Consider the following 20,226-nt stretch of genomic DNA (forward strand, 5'->3'; position numbering starts at 1 on the left):
TAATGAGGTCTACTTGCATTATTTGATTATTTAATCTATTTGCATAGTTTTTCCTCATCTGTTTTGCAAGTGAACAAGCTAGCTGGCCTGGACAATGTGTAATCATCTTATCAGCAAAGATCATTATTCATTTATCCTGCGTCTCTGGTCATCCAGTATAACAGCACAGTATATTACATTATAACATCAAATGTTAACTTACAAGTCAATATTACAGGCTTATACAAACAAAAATCTGTGTTTTGTTGACCAATCAGAAAAATACAAATTCAAAAGTCACTATATATATATATATATATATATATATATATATATATATATATATATATATATATATATATATATATATATATATATATATATATATATATATATATATATATATAAAATTGTCTAAGGGTTTTTCCGTCTGTCTGTCCTGGAAATCCCACGTCTCTAATTGGTCGCAAGGCCTCGACCAATCAGCGACGGGCACAGCATGGCGACGATGATGTCATAAAGGTTGCCTCGACCAATCAGCGAAGGGCACATTCTGCTGCGAATTCGCCTCGACCAATCAGCGACGGGCACAGTATCGACGTAGATGTCATAATGGTTGCCATGGCGACGATGATGTCATAAAGGTTGCCTCGACCAATCAGCGACGGGCACAGTCTGCCGCGAATTCTGGAATCATCATTGTCCATATACTACGGGGACATGCATATTCTAGAATACCCGATGCGTTAGAATCGGGCCACAATCTAGTATATTTTTAACAGTCAATGCCCTCTGACAGCACTAAAAACCCTCTCAGACAAGATGCAAACGGCAGGGCTGCACAATACCTCCAAAGTATAGAGTGACAGCTCATGCCAGGTGTCCAGCTTTGAGACCCAATAGTAGTTGAAGGTCACAGAGGAATTAGGGATTACACTGGTTTAGTCAGCCAGGTATTGCTTGACCATCTTTAAAAATGCTTCCCTCGTCAAAAATAACCGGTTATCAGGCCCTGGATGCTAGGATGTTGTAATGAAATTGGGCCATGCATTTGACAATGTACCTCTGCCTCTGCTGTGTATCTCCGGAGCCTCTCTTCCTTGGTTGGGCAAGGACGCTTACCCTCTGCTGCTAGCGTGGTTTGATGGTAATTTTTTCAGCATATTTTCCACAATGGCCTTCTGGTATAGCAGAATTTTAGAAAACCTTTCCGCCACAGGAAGGAAAGATGCAAAGTTCCCCTTGTAGCGTGGGTCTATCAGGGAGAACAACCAGTACTCTTTTTTTGGCCAAGGTATATATAACGCGAGGGTCACAGGAAAGGGAGCGCTACATAAAATTGGCCATATGTGCCAAGCTCACTACAGCCAACACTTCCTTGTCTCTACCATGATGACCACTCTCCATCTCCAACTCGTCAGCCTATCCACATAGGAGACAGGACAGGCTTGTGTGGGTACTAGCTTATGTTGTGCTAGTAACTAGATCCTGTTCCTCCTCTTCATTGTTATCCAATGCACACTGAACAGATGAAATGAGGCTAGGCTGGGTAGTATCTCCCTGTCTCATATCTTCCTCCATCGCCACCTGGTCTGCATGCATAACTTCATGTTTAATTTTCAGTGACTGCTTAAGTAGGCACAGAAGTGGGATCGTTGCACGAACTGTGACGTTATCGCCACTCACCATCTTTGTGGACTCCTCAGTCTTAGAGAACCGCACAAATGTCAAACATCCATGCACACGCATTAGGCACAGCACCAAAGGGCGTGTTGGAGCTGGTATTGCAAAACTGGCCTCTGCTTCTCACAAATCGTTACCCGTATGTGCAGTGGCGTTTCAGCACGTCACGTCATATACCAGTCTGTGAGATGGCACTTGTTTGCGCTGCTGCAGCAGTGCCAGAGTGGCAGCAGCTGTAGCAGACTTGGGGAAATGGGCACTGACACAGAGTACCTGGATCTGAGGCTCTGGCAAATCTGGCTGAATGCTGTGCTGGGACGATTTGGAATTGCCTAATGATGGTGCATCATAATGTGCAAGGACAGGTGCAGGGCAAGAGGCTTCCACACCAATGTCAAACAGGGGATTGGGAAGCACCTAATACAGGAGAAGAGGCAGTGGTGTCACCCGTTTGTACCAATCATAGACCCAGGCATTGGGTGCGTAGATGACAGGTGCCTCATCATGCTAATGGTGCTTAGGTTCTTAGTGGTTAGGTCTCAGAAAGCTCTTTAAAAAGTCCCAGACTGGTAAACTCCTCTTTGATGGAGAAATTCTCGAGTGTTGGTACTCTATGGAAGTTGCCTACCTTCTACCTCTGATCACCTCACTGCCTCTTTCGGTGTGGTTGAGCTATCTTGAATGGTATAAGTTGAATGGTGTCGGTCAGATTTGACTTTAGTCAGATGTGACATCATTTCAAGTGACATCTTTAAGTGTATCGTCAGAAATATGACACAAAGATAACCCATGGCATATTCTCCTTCATGCTGTCATGCCCTGACCCATCTGCTTCCATTCACAGGTACGTTTGAACTGTCTGCTAACCTGGAATACCCACTGCACCTCTGAATCCATGCACCTCTCTCCCCCTATTCTACCTGGAAAGCCTACAGCCTGCAATAACCATTCTGCCGCCACGTCACCGACCACCCGAGCTGCCGCAATGTCACTGACCACCGTGCAAAAAACGCACCAAAAACTGCATCAAAAACTGGTGCAGTTTTGAAGCAGTTTTTGGTGCAGTTATGATGCAGTTTTTGGAAATAAATAAATAAACGGAAAATGTGCATGATTTGAATGGAAACATGCATGAAAAAATGGATTCGGAGGCCGGATTCATCATTTCACATCTCAGTTTCATACGTTTTTCACTGGATCTATCGTTGTGTGTTTTCTCACCAGACAGAAAAAACGTTCCTCTGTATGTGTTTTCCGTCCGGTGGAAACAGCTTTTTTGTCGGATCCGGCAAAAAAACAGATGAAACGTGTGGCCATCAGGCGCAATCCGGCGCTAATACAACTCTTTGAGAAAAAAAACGGATCCGGCGGAAAAAATAGATCCGTTTTTTTCAAAACTCGCCGGATTGTGCCTGACGGCAAAAACCTGATGTATGAAAGCTGCCAGATATATGGATAGATACATCTATGAATCTATAGATATATCTATGGATAGATATATCCATAGATATATAATAGAAAGGCCGATGTTTCTAAGGCTACTTTCACACTTGCGTTTTTAGCAATTCGTCATTTTGGGAAAAAAACAGATCCTGCAAATGTGCTCGCAGGATGCGTTTTTTACCCATAGACTTAGATTTTTTTTCTCTATTTGATGTACGGATGCGGCTGCATCCCCACTGATCGTGCACTCCTCCCATTGACCTTGCAGGTGGTGGTAATCTACTCTACCTGCCCATAAATTGTAGGTTGAGCCTGAAGTGACATGTTTTGTCCAGAGTTGTAGGCTGGTGGCCCAAAAGTGGCATGTATGGTAGTGTAGGACCCATCAGAGGGAGATCACCTTGCCGTGGTTGATGGGCACACATGAATTGGCCAATTTATGCGCTAAGAATCTTCATTTCATCTATAACTAAGTTTTATGAGAAAAAAATTTTTAAAATTTTTTTTTGAGAAGTATAATTCATATTGAATATTTGTCTGTTTTCACATGGCCTAGATTCATGTACATGTGCTGCTGTTTTTCTTTATCTATATGATGCAGCTTGCACGTGTTCACATTAGGCGTGCTGGTTGGTTTTTTTCTCTATTAGATATATCCATAGATATATAATAGAAAGGCTGATGTTTCTAAGGCTACTTTCACACTTGCGTCTTTAGCAATCCATCGCAATCCGTCGTTTTGGGAAAAAAACAGATCCTGCAAATGTGCTCACAGGATGCGTTTTTTACCCATAGACTTGTTAGCGACGGATCCGTCGTGCAACAGATCAGTTGTGTTTTGGCGGACCGTCGGCACGAAAAAACGTTCAAGTGAATTTTTGTCCGTCGCGTCTGCCATTTTCTACCGCGCATGTGCGGCCGAAACTCCGCTCCCTCCTCCCCGGACTTCAGAATGGGCAGCGGATGCGTTGAAAAACTGCGCCAATTCCGGCACTTAGCCCCTCTCTTACCACTCCTGTGTAGCGGTGGGATATGGGGTAATAAGGGGTTAATGTCACTTTGCTATTGTAAGGTGACATTAAGCCGGGTTAATAATGGAGAGGCGTCAATAAGACGTCTATCCATTATTAATCCTAGTGTAGTGAAAGAGTTAAAAAAATAAATAAAGACACAGCCAGAAAAAAGTATTTTAATATTCTTCATTTAACCATACTTCAGCGCCTGCAAAAAACGTAAAATAATAAACCGTATACTATCTGTCCGCCGTAGTCCAATTAATAACAAGTGTCCCCATCCTATAGTGTGCTTGTTGGGATGTGTGGATGAGATTGGAGTGGATAACAACCTAAAGATAGCTATTGCCAGATTGTTATACATGGCTAGGAAGGTAATAGCTCGAAATTGGATTAGGGAAGAACCGCCGTCAAGAGGAGAGTTCCTCCAGTATGTGAAGCAGGGCCTGACACTGGAAAAGGGGTTTTATAAAAAAAAGAGGGAAAATCGAAATGTTCAATAAAATGTGGTCTCCGTGGATTGCTATGGGATAGGGGTAGTATAGAGGGAGAGTTAATTAAGGTTCCTAATTAATGGTAATGTTAAATGTGGCTTATATTATTGGCCGAGGGATTAGATAGTATATTGGTCTAATGATGGAAGTGCTAACCAAGGTGAGCTGCTTTGTTGGGTGGGGTTGGAGGGTGGTGGGATTGAAGGGGAATGTTTGAAGGGGGGGAAAAAAGCTTTGTATTGAAAATAAGAATGTAACATGTCATTTATCTTGTTATTCTTAATAAAAATTTATTTGAATCAAAAAAAAAAAAAAAAAAACAACGAGTGTCCCACGACGATCTCCCCTATAGAACAGTGACATCGGGTGATGTCACTGCTCTATAGGGCCTCCAGTGACACACTGACAGGAGACAATGGCTCCTGCAGTGCATCACTGAGAGGTTACTGTAGTTCAGAGTCTCACTGTATGGCATTTGCTGCATGGGCAATTTCTCAAACAGCAGTGCCAAAAGTGAGACTAGGGACTATTTTTTTTACAGCGGCGGCGGAATACAGTGCAGAAGGATACCTTCCTCCTGTCATTGTATTCCTGTAGCCTCTAGAGAGCGGTCACATCAGCTGATGCTGCCGTTCTCCACAGGAGATCGTCGTGGGACACTCGTGGATTTCTGCGGATCAGGGAGTATATTGTTTGTTTGTTATTTTCATATTTTTTACAGATGACACTGGCTTCGGGGAACAAAGTGACAAGTGATGGTGAGTATATACTCTATGTCAGATGTATGAATGTAGCGTGTTGTATATAGTATGTATGTTTGTGGGGTTTTTTTTACATTCAACACATTAGCCGGATGATGGGACTACTACTGTCCCATCAGTGGCTAATTTGTCAATCACTGTCACTGTAGCAGGCATAGCCCGATGGGACTTTTAGTCCCATCAGACGATGCCTGCACACACACAACCCCCGAGAGGCCCGCACAGACCCCCGGCAGGCCCGCACACACAGACACGCAATCTCCGCCCACACTCCATTATAGTGCATCATTGCACTATGGGAACTTCCGATTCCGGTATTCAATATCGTAAAAGTATCGGAACTCCGATACAGCGAATATCGGCCGATACCCGATATTTGCAGTATCGGAATGCTCAACACTAGAGATGAGCTGATCACGGGAACTGCAGTGCACACTTAATACGCATGTGACTAAGAAGATAATGCAGTTTTACCACATCTAATGAAAGTGTATGGGTAATTTACATAGCAGAGACTGAGAGTCTCGGCTACATAAATTGACATGCTTTTCTTCCCCAGAAGCCAACTTTCAATTAGTAGCTTTATTTCAAGTGACAAAAAAACGCATCAAAAACGCAGGTGACCTGCCAGTGACCTCAGATGCAGATTTCACCTGCGTCAAATCCTGAACAAATACTGAGCCATTCCTGATTGTGTGCATATACCCTAAGTGTATCTAATCACAGCACATGACACACTTCACGTATCTGACCCCAGCTTATGATACAACGAGCACAACCAACTAACAGAATCGGTGCTGCCGGCCGTCCTCTGTGACAATCTGCTTGTCAGTATCACTTTTAAAGCCCCAACAAAATTGCCCCTCACTGTGATCCTAAACTTCATCCCCTCATCATTTTACAAACACCCAGAAGGGGAGGAGAGGAGCCAACAGATAATAAGAGAAAATGACAGCCTGATGTCACAGTAATAGCTCAGAGCTTAGCTGAGAGAGGTACTCTTTAGAAAAACGGACAGGACCCACAGCAAACTGTACCTTCCAGGACTGACAAAAAATACTAAAACCAAAATTCTGCTTTTAATTAGATCAAGGTTACACCTGCATTCCCCCTTGGTCAACTCATATGTGGGTTTGTGTGATGTGCTAGGTCTTCGAGCAGGTTATGAGATCCCCAACATTGGGGATATCTTACCCCCTGGAGATCCCAGGCCATAGATATTGTTGGCAGGTTTCCCATTTCTATAGCGATGAAACATGGCATGAATAGCATCATCCATCAGCCGATATTAAGTTGGAGGTGTTCAACCGGCCTAACGGTGATGTGAATGAACACGTTAGGTTTCATCCCTTCGCTACAACGCCGAAATTATATCTCCCATAAATATCGGATTGATATAAACCCCAATATTCACAACTACTGGCCTAGACAAGCCCTTTGAACAGAGGATTGATGAAACCCCAATATTCACAACTACTGGCTCAAGACAAGCCCTTTGAACAGAGGATTGATGAAACCCCAATATTCACAACTACTGGCTCAGACAAGCCCTTTGAACAGAGGATTGATGAAACCCCAATATTCACAACTACTGGCTCAAGACAAGGCCTTTGAACAGAGGAAAACCTTCCCTCAGAAGTGTACTTCTCTGCTTCTGCGTTAACGAATCCTAGTCTTGGTAGCTGGTTCCCACAGCAGATCATTGCTGGAATTACCTGGTCACTGCAGGAGGTCTCTACTTTAATGGAAGTTGAAGTGTGAGCTTTCTCTCACTTCCCAGTTACAATTATTCCCATATGTTCAAAGTGAGGGTGATATGTCCCCTCTCCAAAGAGGTCGCTTCACCTTCTCTCCTTCACTAGAAGTCGCCTGCGCTCGGGAGTCCCCGCGCCTCTGCTCCTCGCCTGCGCTCGGGAGTCCCCGCGCCTCTGCTCCTCGCCTGCGCTCGGGAGTCCCCGCGCCTCTGCTCCTCGCCTGCGCTCGGGAGTCTCCGCGCCTGCGCTCGGGAATCTCCATGCCTCTGCTCCTCCCCAATCTGTGCTGTCTCCTCTCCTCCGACGTCTTCTGCTGCTTAGCCTCCTCACCCTGCTCCTCTCCTCAGACACCTTCCACTTCACCCAGCTCCTCTCCTCAGACCCCTTCTGCTTTTTTGCTTCCTCACCCCCTCCTCTTTTCAGGCACCTTCTGCTTCTTAGCTTACTTGCCTCCTCTCCTCGGAGTCTCCTCACCCCGCTCCTCTCCTCAGTCGCCTTCTGCTTCTGTGCCTCCTCACCCCGCTCGTCTCCTCAGTCGCCTTCTGCGTCTTAGCCTCCTCACCTCCTTTCCTCGGAAGCTCCTCTCCTTCTGGCTGCAGCTGTTGTTGTTGTCGGGGTCGCCGTTGTCATGGTAACACTGCGGCTTCTTCGTCTTTTCCCGCCGCAGGCTGGTCCTCCCGTGATACTCCGCGCTGCAGTCGGACCGGCATCCCCCGGAGATGGAGGCGGAGGTGAGCTGTGACGTGTACAGCTATATGGTGCAGTCATCTAGGAGAAAACAGGCGGTCACCTGCAGCTGTGCGCCGCCATCTTACAGGAGGCGTCAACTGACAGGGGCAGCCAAAGCCGCGCCTGATCCGGGGAGGGCCCGCCAGCCAGCAGAAAGGCGTCGGGGGTGTGCTCATCTTGTGCCGGCCGGTACTAAGTGGAGCAGCCAGCACCGCGTTCCATAGGCCTCGCACCGGTGCGTTATACAGCGCAACCAATCACAACTTCGCTTTAATCTCTTTCATGTACACTGATCTGTGGGCAAAAGGAGAACTGAGCGCTGATTGGCTGTTCTGCGCCAGTAGATCAGGTAAACTGTCTCCCATAGCAACCGACAAGCGTTGCTTTCCGTTTGCGCCCAATCAGCGCTCTGCTTTCAGTTTACCTCAGCAGCTCACCCTTTATTGCCCGGGCAGTCTCCATCTCCGCGCCTTGCTAAGTACTCCCCTTCTGCAACTGCCGGACTTGTGGCGGCCCCGGGACCAGTTGTGGTTTTCAATGACCTCATTCCTTGTATCTACTATATAATTGTCTAAGGGTCACTTCCGTCTGTCTTTCTGTCTGTCACGGATATTCATTGGTCGCGGCCTCTGTCTGTCCTGGAAATCCAAGTCGCTGATTGGTCGTGGCAAAACACCCGCGACGGGCACAGTCCGGAAGAAAATGGCCATTCCTTACTACCCGTAGTCTGTTCCCGGCGCACGCACACTCCTCACCGCTCAAACAGGGTTAATGCAGGCGGTAACGGACCGCGTTATGCCGCTGGTAACGCACTCCGTTACCACCGCTATTAACCCTGTGTGTACCCAACCTTTTACTATTGATGCTGCCTATGCGACATCAATAGTAAAAAAATTTAATGTTAAAAATAGTAAAAAAACAAAAAACCTGCCATAGTCACCCTCCGTTGTCCGCTGAGCCGCATACGCCTGCCGCCATCTTCCGTTCCCAGCGATGCATTGCGAAATTACCCAGAAGACTTAGCGGCGCATCTAGGAAATTTCGCAATGCATCCTGGGAACGGAAGATGGCGGCAGCCGCGCGTCTATCGCCGGAGCTCAGCTGGATCCCAGGAGGTGAGTATATAACTATTTTTTTATTTTAATTATTTTTTTTAACAGGGATATGGTGCCCACACTGCTAAATACTACGTGGGCTGTGTTATATACCGCATGGCTGCTATATACTACATAGGTAGTGTTATATACTCCGTGGGCAGTGTTATATACTACGTGACTGGGCAGTATACTATGTGGCTCTGTGCTATATACTACGTAGCTGTGCAATATACGTGACTGGGCAATTTACTACGTGGCTGGGCAATATACTACGTCACTGGGCAATATACTACGTGGGCTGTGCAATATACTACGTGGCTGGGCAATATACTACGTGGCTCTGTGCTGTATACTACGTTGCTGGGCAATATACTACATGGCTGGGCAATACTACATGGCTGGGCAATATACTACATCGCTCTGTGCTGTATACTACGTGGCTCTGAGCTGTATACTACGTAGCTGGGCAATATACTACGTGGCTCTGTGCTGTATACTACGTGGCTCTGAGCTGTATACTACGTCGCTGGGCAATATACTACGTGACTGGGCAATATACTACGTAGCTGGGCAATATACGATACGATACACTTTATTGATCCCGTGGGAAATTATGGTATCACAGCAGCACGACTTAAATCATAAAAATCATAAAGGAATTACATAGTTGACATGACAGTGGAGTTGACAGAAGAACATTATACATTAGAATAGGACATACACAACGAGTGAACTGAAATGTAGAGAAATAAGTAGACATTCACCTTGGTGGTTTAACCCTAATGTTGTTGTTGTACATTCCCATGGCAGTTGGCACAAACGATTTCCTAAATTTTCCTTCTTACACCTCAGAAGTATTAGCCGGTTACTGAAGGTGCTCTTCTGTCTCATGAATAGCTCATATAGTGGATGTGCATTATTGTTCATAATTGCCATACACTTTCTCAGAGTTCTTTTCTCCACTACCTCCCCAAAAGAGTCCAGATTGCAGCCCACAGCAGAACTTGCCTTCTTAATAATCTTATTCAGCTTATTAGCATCAGAGGCCCGCACACTACTACCCCAGCATGTGATTGCAAAAAAGATGGCACTTGCCACCACAGACTGGTAGAACATTTCTAACGTTTTGCTGCATACTACTATACTACGTGTCTGTGCTGTATACTACGTCGCTGGGCAATATACTACGTCGCTGGGCAATATACTACGTGGCTGGGCAATATACTACGTGGCTCTGTGCTGTATACTACGTCGCTGGGCAATATACTACGTGACTGGGCAATATACTACGTAGCTGGGCAATATACTACGTGGCTGGGCAATATACTACGTAGCTGGGCAATTTACTACGTGGCTGGGCAATATGCTACGTGGCTCTGTGCTGTATACTACGTCGCTGGGCAATATACTACGTGGCTGGGCAATATACTACGTGGCTCTGTGCTGTATACTACGTCGCTGGGCAATATACTACGTGGCTGAGCAATATACTACGTGCCTCTGTGCTGTATACTAAGTTGCTGGGCAATATACTACGTGACTGGGCAATATACTACCTAGCTGGGCAATATACTATGTGTCTGTGCTCTATACTACATCGCTGTGCAATATACTACGTGACTGGGCAATATACTACGTGGCTGGGCAATATACTACGTCACTGGGCAATATACTACGTGGCTGTGCAATATACTACGTGGGCTGTGCAATATACTATGTGGCTGGGCAATATACTACGTGGCTGGGCAATATATTACGTGGCTGGGCAATACACTACGTCACTGGGCAATATACTATGTGACTGGGCAATATACTACATGGCTGGGCAATATACTACGTGTTATGAAAGGTAATTCAGTACCACAATGGACATAGAGGTCAGCGCACATACAGTGACCTGGCAATAACCCAAAAAACAAGAATGAGCTCTGAGACGTGGGAACTCTGTTGACCGCAATCCCTAATCCTCTCCAACACACTAAAGGCAGCCGTGGATTGCGCCTAACGCTCCCTATGCAACTCGGCACGGCCTGAGAAACTAGCTAGCCTGAAGATAGAAAATAAGCCTACCTTGCCTCAGAGAAATACCCCAAAGGAAAAGGCAGCCCCCACATATAATGACTGTGAGTTAAGATGAAAAGACAAACGTAGAGATGAAATAGATTTAGCAAAGTGAGGCCCAACTTTCTGAACAGAGCGAGGATAGGAAAGGTAACTTTGCGGTAAACACAAAACCCTACAAAAACCACGCAAAGGGCAAAAAGACCCTCCGTACCGAACTAACGGCACGGAGGTACACCCTCTGCGTCCCAGAGCTTCCAGCAAGCAGTAAGGCTACATTCAGATTAGCGTTGCGCGCCGCTGCGTCGGCGACGCAACGCACGACGCACGAAAAAATGCGTGCAAACGCACGCAAAAACGCTGCGTTTTGCGACGCGTGCGTCGTTTTTTTGACGAAATCGGACGCAAGAAAACTGCAACTTGTTGCGTTTTCTTGCGTCTGACGCTAGCGTCAAAAACGACGCACGTGTCGGAAATCGCAACAAGAAAAACGCATGCGTCCCCCATGTTAAACATAGGGGCGCATGACGCGTGCGTCGCCGCTGCGTTTCCCGACGCAGCATCGGGAAACGCTAATCTGAACGTAGCCTAAAAAACAAAAAGACAATCTGGACAGAAAAAAACAGCAAACAAATAGCAAAGAGAAACTTAGCTATGCAGAGCAGCAGGCCACAGGAACGATCCAGGAGGAAACAGGTCCAATACTAGAACATTGACTGGAGGCCAGGATCAAAGCACTAGGTGGAGTTAAATAGAGCAGCACCTAACGACTTCCCCACATCACCTGAGGAAGGAAACTCAGAAGCCGCAGTACCACTCTCCTCCACCAACGGAAGCTCACAGAGAGAACCAGCCGAAGTACCACTTGTGACCACAGGAGGGAGCTCTGCCACAGAATTCACAACAGTACCCCCCCCTTGAGGAGGGGTCACCGAACCCTCACCAGAGCTCCCAGGACGACCAGGATGAGCCATATGAAAGGCACGAACAAGATCGGGAGCATGGACATCAGAGGCAAAGACCCAGGAATTATCTTCCTGAGCATAACCCTTCCACTTAACCAGATACTGGAGTTTCCGCCTTGAAACACGAGAATCCAAAATCTTCTCCACAATATACTCCAACTCCCCCTCCACCAAATCCGGGGCAGGAGGATCAACAGATGGAACCATAGGTGCCACGTATCTCCGCAACAATGACCTATGGAATACGTTATGTATGGAAAAAGAATCTGGAAGGGTCAGACGAAAAGACACAGGATTAAGAACCTCAGAAATCCTATACGGACCAATAAAACGAGGTTTAAACTTAGGAGAGGAAACCTTCATAGGAATATGATGAGAAGATAACCAAACCAAGTCCCCAACCCGAAGTCGGGGACCCACACAGCGTCTGCGATTAGCGAAACGTTGAGCCTTCTCCTGGGACAAAGTCAAATTGTCCACTACATGAGTCCAAATCTGCTGCAACCTGTCCACCACAGTATCCACACCAGGACAGTCCGAAGACTCAACCTGCCCTGAAGAGAAACGAGGATGGAACCCAGAGTTGCAGAAAAACGGTGAAACCAAGGTAGCCGAGCTGGCCCGATTATTAAGGGCGAACTCAGCCAAAGGCAAAAAGGACACCCAGTCATCCTGATCAGCAGAAACAAAGCATCTCAGATATGGTTCCAAGGTCTGATCGTTCGGTCTGGCCATTAGTCTGAGGATGGAAAGCCGAGGAAAAAGACAAGTCAATGCCCATCCTACCACAAAAGGCTCGCCAAAACCTCGAAACAAACTGGGAACCTCTGTCAGAAACGATATTCTCTGGAATACCATGTAAACGAACCACATGCTGGAAAAACAATGGCACAAAACTCCTAGACAGAGCATCCGCCTTCACATTTTTAGAGCCCGGAAGGTATGAAATCACAAAGTCAAAACGGGCAAAAAACAACGACCAACGAGCTTGTCTAGGATTCAACCGCTTGGCGGACTCGAGATAAGTCAAGTTCTTATGATCAGTCAAGACCACCACACGATGCTTAGCTCCTTCAAGCCAATGACGCCACTCCTCGAATGCCCACTTCATGGCCAGCAACTCTCGATTGCCCACATCATAATTTCGCTCAGCAGGCGAAAACTTCCTGGAAAAGAAGGCGCATGGTTTCATCACCGAGCAATCAGAACTTCTCTGCGACAAAACAGCCCCTGCTCCAATCTCAGAAGCATCAACCTCGACCTGAAACGGAAGCGAAACATCTGGTTGACACAACACAGGGGCAGAAGAAAAACGACGCTTCAAATCTTGAAAAGCTTCCACCGCAGCAGAAGACCAATTGACCACATCAGCACCTTTCTTGGTCAAATCGGTCAATGGTTTAGCAATACTAGAAAAATTGCAGATGAAGCGACGATAAAAATTAGCAAAGCCCAGGAACTTTTGCAGACTTTTCAGAGATGTCGGCTGAGTCCAATTATGGATGGCTTGGACCTTAACAGGGTCCATCTCGATAGTAGAAGGGGAAAAGATGAACCCCAAAAATGAAACCTTCTGAACACCAAAGAGACACTTTGATCCCTTCACAAACAAAGAATTAGCACGCAGGACCTGAAACACCGTTCTGACCTGCTTCACATGAGACTCCCAATCATCCGAGAAGATCAAAATGTCATCTAAGTACACAATCAGGAATTTATCCAGGTACTCTCGGAAGATGTCATGCATAAAGGACTGAAACACTGATGGAGCATTGGCAAGTCCGAACGGCATTACTAGATACTCAAAATGGCCCTCGGGCGTATTAAATGCAGTTTTCCACTCATCGACTCGCTTAATACGCACAAGATTATACGCACCACGAAGATCTATCTTGGTGAACCAACTAGCCCCCTTAATCCGAGCAAACAAATCAGATAATGGCAAGGGGTACTGAAATTTAACCGTGATCTTATTTAGAAGGCGGTAATCTATACAAGGTCTCAGTGAACCATCCTTCTTGGCTACAAAAAAGAACCCTGCTCCTAATGGCGACGATGATGGGCGAATATGCCCCTTCTCTAAAGACTCCTTCACATAACTCCATAGCGGCGTGCTCAGGCACAGATAAATTAAACAGTCGACCTTTTGGGAATTTACTACCAGGAATCAAATCGATAGCACAATCACAATCCCTATGCGGAGGTAGGGTATCGGACTTGGGCTCATCAAATAAATCCCGGTAATCAGACAAGAACTCAGGAACCTCAGAAGGGGTGGATGACGAAATAGTCAGAAATGGGACATCACCATGTACCCCCTGACAACCCCAGCTGGACACAGACATGGATTTCCAATCTAATACTGGATTATGGACTTGTAGCCATGGCAACCCCAACACGACCACATCATGCAGATTATGCAACACCAGAAAGCGAATAACCTCCTGATGTGCAGGAGCCATGCACATGGTCAGCTGGGTCCAGTACTGAGGCTTATTCTTGGCCAAAGGCGTAGCATCAATTCCTCTCAATGGAATAGGACACTGCAAGGGCTCCAAGAAAAACCCACAACGCCTAGCATACTCCACGTCCATCAAATTCAGAGCAGCGCCTGAGTCCACAAATGCCATGACAGAATATGATGACAAAGAGCAGATCAAGGTAACAGACAGAAGAAATTTTGACTGTACCGTACCAATGGTGGCAGACCTAGCGAACCGCTTAGTGCGCTTAGGACAATCAGAGATAGCATGAGTGGAATCACCACAGTAGAAACAGAGCCCATTCAGACGTCTGTGTTCTTGCCGTTCAACTCTGGTCAAAGTCCTATCACACTGCATAGGCTCAGGTTTAAGCTCAGGTAATACCGCCAAATGGTGCACAGATTTACGCTCGCGCAAGCGTCGACCGATCTGAATGGCCAAAGACATAGACTCATTCAGACCAGCAGGCATAGGAAATCCCACCATGACATCCTTAAGGGCTTCAGAGAGACCTTTTCTGAAAATAGCTGCGAGCGCACCTTCATTCCACTATTGTGAATTCTGTGGCAGAGCTCCCTCCTGTGGTCACAAGTGGTACTTCGGCTGATTCTCTCTGTGAGCTTCTGTTGGTGGAGGGAAGTGGTACTGCGGCTTCTGAGTTTCCTCCCTCAGGTGATCTGGTGAGGTCGTTAGGTGCTTCTCTACTTAACTCCACCTAATGCTTTGATCCTGGCTTCCTGTCAATGTTCCAGTGTTGGACTTGCTTTTCCCTGGATCATTCCTGTGGCCTGCTGCTCTGCATAGCTAAGTTCTTCTTTGCTATTTGTTTGCTATTTTTTCTGTCCAGCTTGTCTAATTTGTTGCTGGAAGCTCTGGGATGCAAAGGGTGTACCTCCGTGCCGTTAGTTCGGTACGGAGGGTCTTTTTGCCCCCTTTGCGTGGTTTTCTTTAGGGTTTTGTGTAGACCGCAAAGTTACCTTTTCTATCCTCGATCTGTTAAGAAAGTCGGGCCTCACTTTGCTAAATCTATTTCATCTCTACGTTTGTCTTTTCATCTTAACTCACAGTCATTATATGTGGGGGGCTGCCTTTTCCTTTGGGGTAGTTCTCTGAGGCAAGGTAGGCTTATTTTCTATCTTCAGGCTAGTTAGTTTCTCAGGCTGTGCCGAGTTGCATAGGCAGAGTTAGGCGCAATCCACGGCTGCCTCTAGTGTTGTTTGGAGAGGATTAGGGATTGCGGTCTGCAGAGTTCCCACGTCTCAGAGTTCGTTCTATGATTTTGGGTTATTGTCAGATCACTGTATGTGCTCTGACCGCTATGTCCATTGTAGTACTGAATTGCCTTTCTTAACATTCCACTGAGTGAGTACGGACCACTTTCTAAATTTCTGACAATATACCTCTATTTCATCCTGACCCTGACACAGAGCCAGCAAATTCTTCTCTGCCTGATCCACAGAATTAGGCTCATCGTACAGCAATCCGAGCGCCAGGAAAAATGCATCGATATTACTTAATGCAGGATCTCCTGACGCAAGAGAAAATGCCCAGTCCTGAGGGTCGCCACGCAAAAAAGAAATAATGATCCTAACTTGTTGAACTGGGTCACCAGAGGAGCGAGGTTTCAAAGCCAGAAATAGTTTACAATTATTTTTGAAACTCAGAAATTTAGTTCTATCTCCAAAAAACAAATCAGGAATAGGAATTCTCGGTTCTAACATAGAATTCTGAACCACAAAGTCTTGAATACTTTGTACTCTTGCCGTGAGCTGATCCACACATGAAGACAGACCTTTAATGTCCATTGCTACACCTGTGTCCTGAACCACCCAAATGTCTAGGGGAAAAAAAAGGCAAAACACAGTGCAAAGAAAAAAAAATGGTCTCAGAACTTCTTTTTTCCCTCTATTGAGAATCATTAGTACTTTTGGCCTCCAGTACTGTTATGAAAGGTAATTCAGTACCACAATGGACATAGAGGTCAGCGCACATACAGTGACCTGGCAATAACCCAAAAAACAAGAACGAGCTCTGAGACGTGGGAACTCTGTTGACCGCAATCCCTAATCCTCTCCAACACACTAAAGGCAGCCGTGGATTGCGCCTAACGCTCCCTATGCAACTCGGCACGGCCTGAGAAACTAGCTAGCCCGAAGATAGAAAATAAGCCTACCTTGCCTCAGAGAAATACCCCAAAGGAAAAGGCAGCCCCCACATATAATGACTGTGAGTTAAGATGAAAAGACAAACGTAGAGATGAAATAGATTTTGCAAAGTGAGGCCCAACTTTCTGAACAGAGCGAGGATAGGAAAGGTAACTTTGCGGTAAACACAAAACCCTACAAAAACCACGCAAAGGGGGCAAAAAGACCCTACGTACCGAACTAACGGCACGGAGGTACACCCTCTGCGTCCCAGAGCTTCCAGCAAGCAGTAAAAAACAAAAAGACAAGCTGGACAGAAAAAAACAGCAAACAAATAGCAAAGAGAAACTTAGCTATGCAGAGCAGCAGGCCATAGGAACGATCCAGGAGGAAACAGGTCCAATACTAGAACATTGACTGGAGGCCAGGATCAAAGCACTAGGTGGAGTTAAATAGAGCAGCACCTAACGACTTCACCACATCACCTGAGGAAGGAAACTCAGAAGCCGCAGTACCACTTTCCTCCACCAACGGAAGCTCACAGAGAGAACCAGCCGAAGTACCACTTGTGACCACAGGAGGGAGCTCTGCCACAGAATTCACAACAACTACGTGTCTGTGCTGTATACTACGTCGCTGGGCAATATACTACGACTGGGCAATATACTACGTGGACATGCATATTCTAGAATACCTGATGCGTTAGAAGCGGGCCACCATCTAGTCCAGACCCGGGTAAGATGCGGCCCGCGGGCCGCATTCGGCCCGCCTGATGATTTTAAGCGGCCCGCCAGCTAGCTGTCACTTCTGACAGCCGCCCGGTGGCGGCGGCTATCTTCCCGAGGCCGCGCGTGCGCAGATGGAGTGCTCTGCTTCATGGGGCTTCAGGAAAATGGCCGCGAGAGGCCGCGCGTGCGCAGATGGAGATCGCAGCGGCCATTTTCCTGAAGCCGAGATTGCAGATTTAGATCTCGGCTTCAGGAAAATGGCCGCCGCGATCTCCATCTGCGCACGCGCGGCCTCCCGTGGCCATTTTCCTGAAGCCCCGTAAAGCAGAGGACTCCATCTGCACACACGTGGCCTCGGGAAGATGGCCGCCGCCACCGATATTCAACCCGGCTCTGGTGCGCACATCGCATTCCTGGCCGCTGCGTCACCTCACCGGTGGAAGGGACCCTGCGCACGCCATACCGCATCTCTGCCGCCGCCGCACCACCACTGCTGCAACCCCCCCATGGACACCAGGCCGTTGCGTCGCCCGCCTAAGCAGGAAGGGACCCTGCTCAGGTGCACGCCACACCGCATCACCCCACCTCTGCCGACACCATGCCTCCTGTGACCCTGCTCTGCCACCGCCAGCCCTCAGGTAAGAATCTTACCGTAAGATACTGTAAATTCGGACAATAAGACAGACCATCTTATAAAAAATCTTTTTTTCTGCAATTTTCACCCCAAATTTGGGGTGCGCCTTATGGTCCGGTGCGTCTTATAGTCCGAAAAATACGGTAATTAGTTCGGCCCTCTAAAACCATCCCACTTTCTCATGCGGCCCCATGGCAAAATTAATTGCCCACCCCTGATCTAGTCATACATAACCAGGGAAACTAGTGCAGAGAAATAAAGGCTCGTCGTCTTCCATTTTTGTGCCTGATAGTGGGCCGGTGCCATGTTCGGTGAGATGTCCAGGAGCACAGCGGGCCAGGTCTCCTCACGTCAGATGACCGCTGCTGCTGATGACTCTCCCGGTAAATCCCGAATATAATCGTCTATCTGTGAATTTACGACAACTAATAAATCACAGTTCTGCCATGTTCACTTCATGGCTTTCACCAATCCGCTTCATTAATCTTAGATGTGGACGGATCAGACGTTACAAGCTCAGCGAATACGTCTCTTTCTGTGTCAGTCCTTTAGTTTTCCTCTTTATTTGTTCCTCCATAAAAATCGTAAACTTGTGAAACCACGATGTACATACAGCAGAGAGAACACACACTGAGCGTAGCAAATACTATACATCAACGAAGAAAAATACCATAGACCCCGATGTGGGATAAGCGAGATACTGTATATGTGCTATGTGGGGGACTGGTGAATCATTCCGGAAAACATGGGGATGTACCCAACCTGCGCTCCAAGGAAAGAAACGTGGGAAGAATAATGTCAGGATAAAAATACCTTCATGGTAAACAGTAGCACTCCATGCAAAGAAATGCCCGCACTTAGGGAAGAAACAATAATTCTTATACAAGAGGTTAAGAAATATATATATGTGGTTGATAAATCAAAAACCAAATCCCGAACCGCTAAATGAAAATGAGATGTTCCATATAAGTAATATACTATATACAGTGGGGCAAAAAAGTATTTAGTCAGTCAGCAATAGTGCAAGTTCCACCACTTAAAAAGATGAGAGGTGTCTGTAATTTACATCATAGGTAGACCTCAACTATGGGAGACAAACTGAGAAAAAAAAATCCAGAGAATCACATTGTCTGTTTTTTTAACATTTTATTTGCATATTATGGTGGAAAATAAGTATTTGGTCAGAAACAAACAATCAAGATTTCTGGCTCTCACAGACCTGTAACTTCTTCTTTAAGAGTCTCCTCTTTCCTCCACTCATTACCTGTAGTAATGGCACCTGTTTAAACTTGTTATCAGTATAAAAAGACACCTGTGCACACCCTCAAACAGTCTGACTCCAAACTCCACTATGGTGAAGACCAAAGAGCTGTCAAAGGAAACCAGAAACAAAATTGTAGCCCTGCACCAGGCTGGGAAGACTGAATCTGCAATAGCCAACCAGCTTGGAGTGAAGAAATCAACAGTGGGAGCAATAATTAGAAAATGGAAGACATACAAGACCACTGATAATCTCCCTCGATCTGGGGCTCCACGCAAAATCCCACCCTGTGGGGTCAGAATGATCACAAGAACGGTGAGCAAAAATCCCAGAACCACGCGGGGGGACCTAGTGAATGAACTGCAGAGAGCTGGGACCAATGTAACAAGGCCTACCATAAGTAACACACTACGCCACCATGGACTCAGATCCTGCAGTGCCAGACGTGTCCCACTGCTTAAGCCAGTACATGTCCGGGCCCGTCTGAAGTTTGCTAGAGAGCATTTGGATGATCCAGAGGAGTTTTGGGAGAATGTCCTATGGTCTGATGAAACCAAACTGCCACTGTTTGGTAGAAACACAACTTGTCGTGTTTGGAGGAAAAAGAATACTGAGTTGCATCCATCAAGCACCATACCTACTGTAAAGCATGGTGGTGGAAACATCATGCTTTGGGGCTGTTTCTCTGCAAAGGTGCCAAGACGACTGATCCGGGTACATGAAAGAATGAATGGGGCCATGTATCGTGAGATTTTGAGTGCAAACCTCCTTCCATCAGCAAGGGCATTGAAGATGAAACGTGGCTGGGTCTTTCAACATGACAATGATCCAAAGCAGACCGCCAGGGCAACGAAGGAGGGGCTTCGTAAGAAGCATTTCAAGGTCCTGGAGTGGCCTAGCCAGTCTCCAGATCTCAACCCTATAGAAAACCTTTGGAGGGAGTTGAAAGTCCGTGTTGCCAAGCGAAAAGCCAAAAACATCACTGCTCTAGAGGAGA

General features: G+C 46.5%; 1 protein-coding gene across 1 annotated transcript in view; it reads right to left on the minus strand.

Annotated features, from left to right (window-relative positions):
- CNTRL (centriolin) overlaps window positions 1-7,981 on the minus strand; it is a 72,738-nt gene extending 64,757 nt beyond the window's left edge. The window contains exon 1 of the mRNA XM_069747425.1: window positions 7,690-7,981. The gene's annotated coding sequence lies outside the window, so the exon portion shown is untranslated. The remainder of the gene's footprint in view (window positions 1-7,689) is intronic.
- Between the last annotated feature and the right edge of the window lie 12,245 nt (window positions 7,982-20,226).

This window comes from Ranitomeya imitator, chromosome 2 (genome assembly GCF_032444005.1).
Source record: "Ranitomeya imitator isolate aRanImi1 chromosome 2, aRanImi1.pri, whole genome shotgun sequence".
In the NCBI taxonomy this organism is placed as follows: Eukaryota; Metazoa; Chordata; class Amphibia; order Anura; family Dendrobatidae; genus Ranitomeya; species Ranitomeya imitator.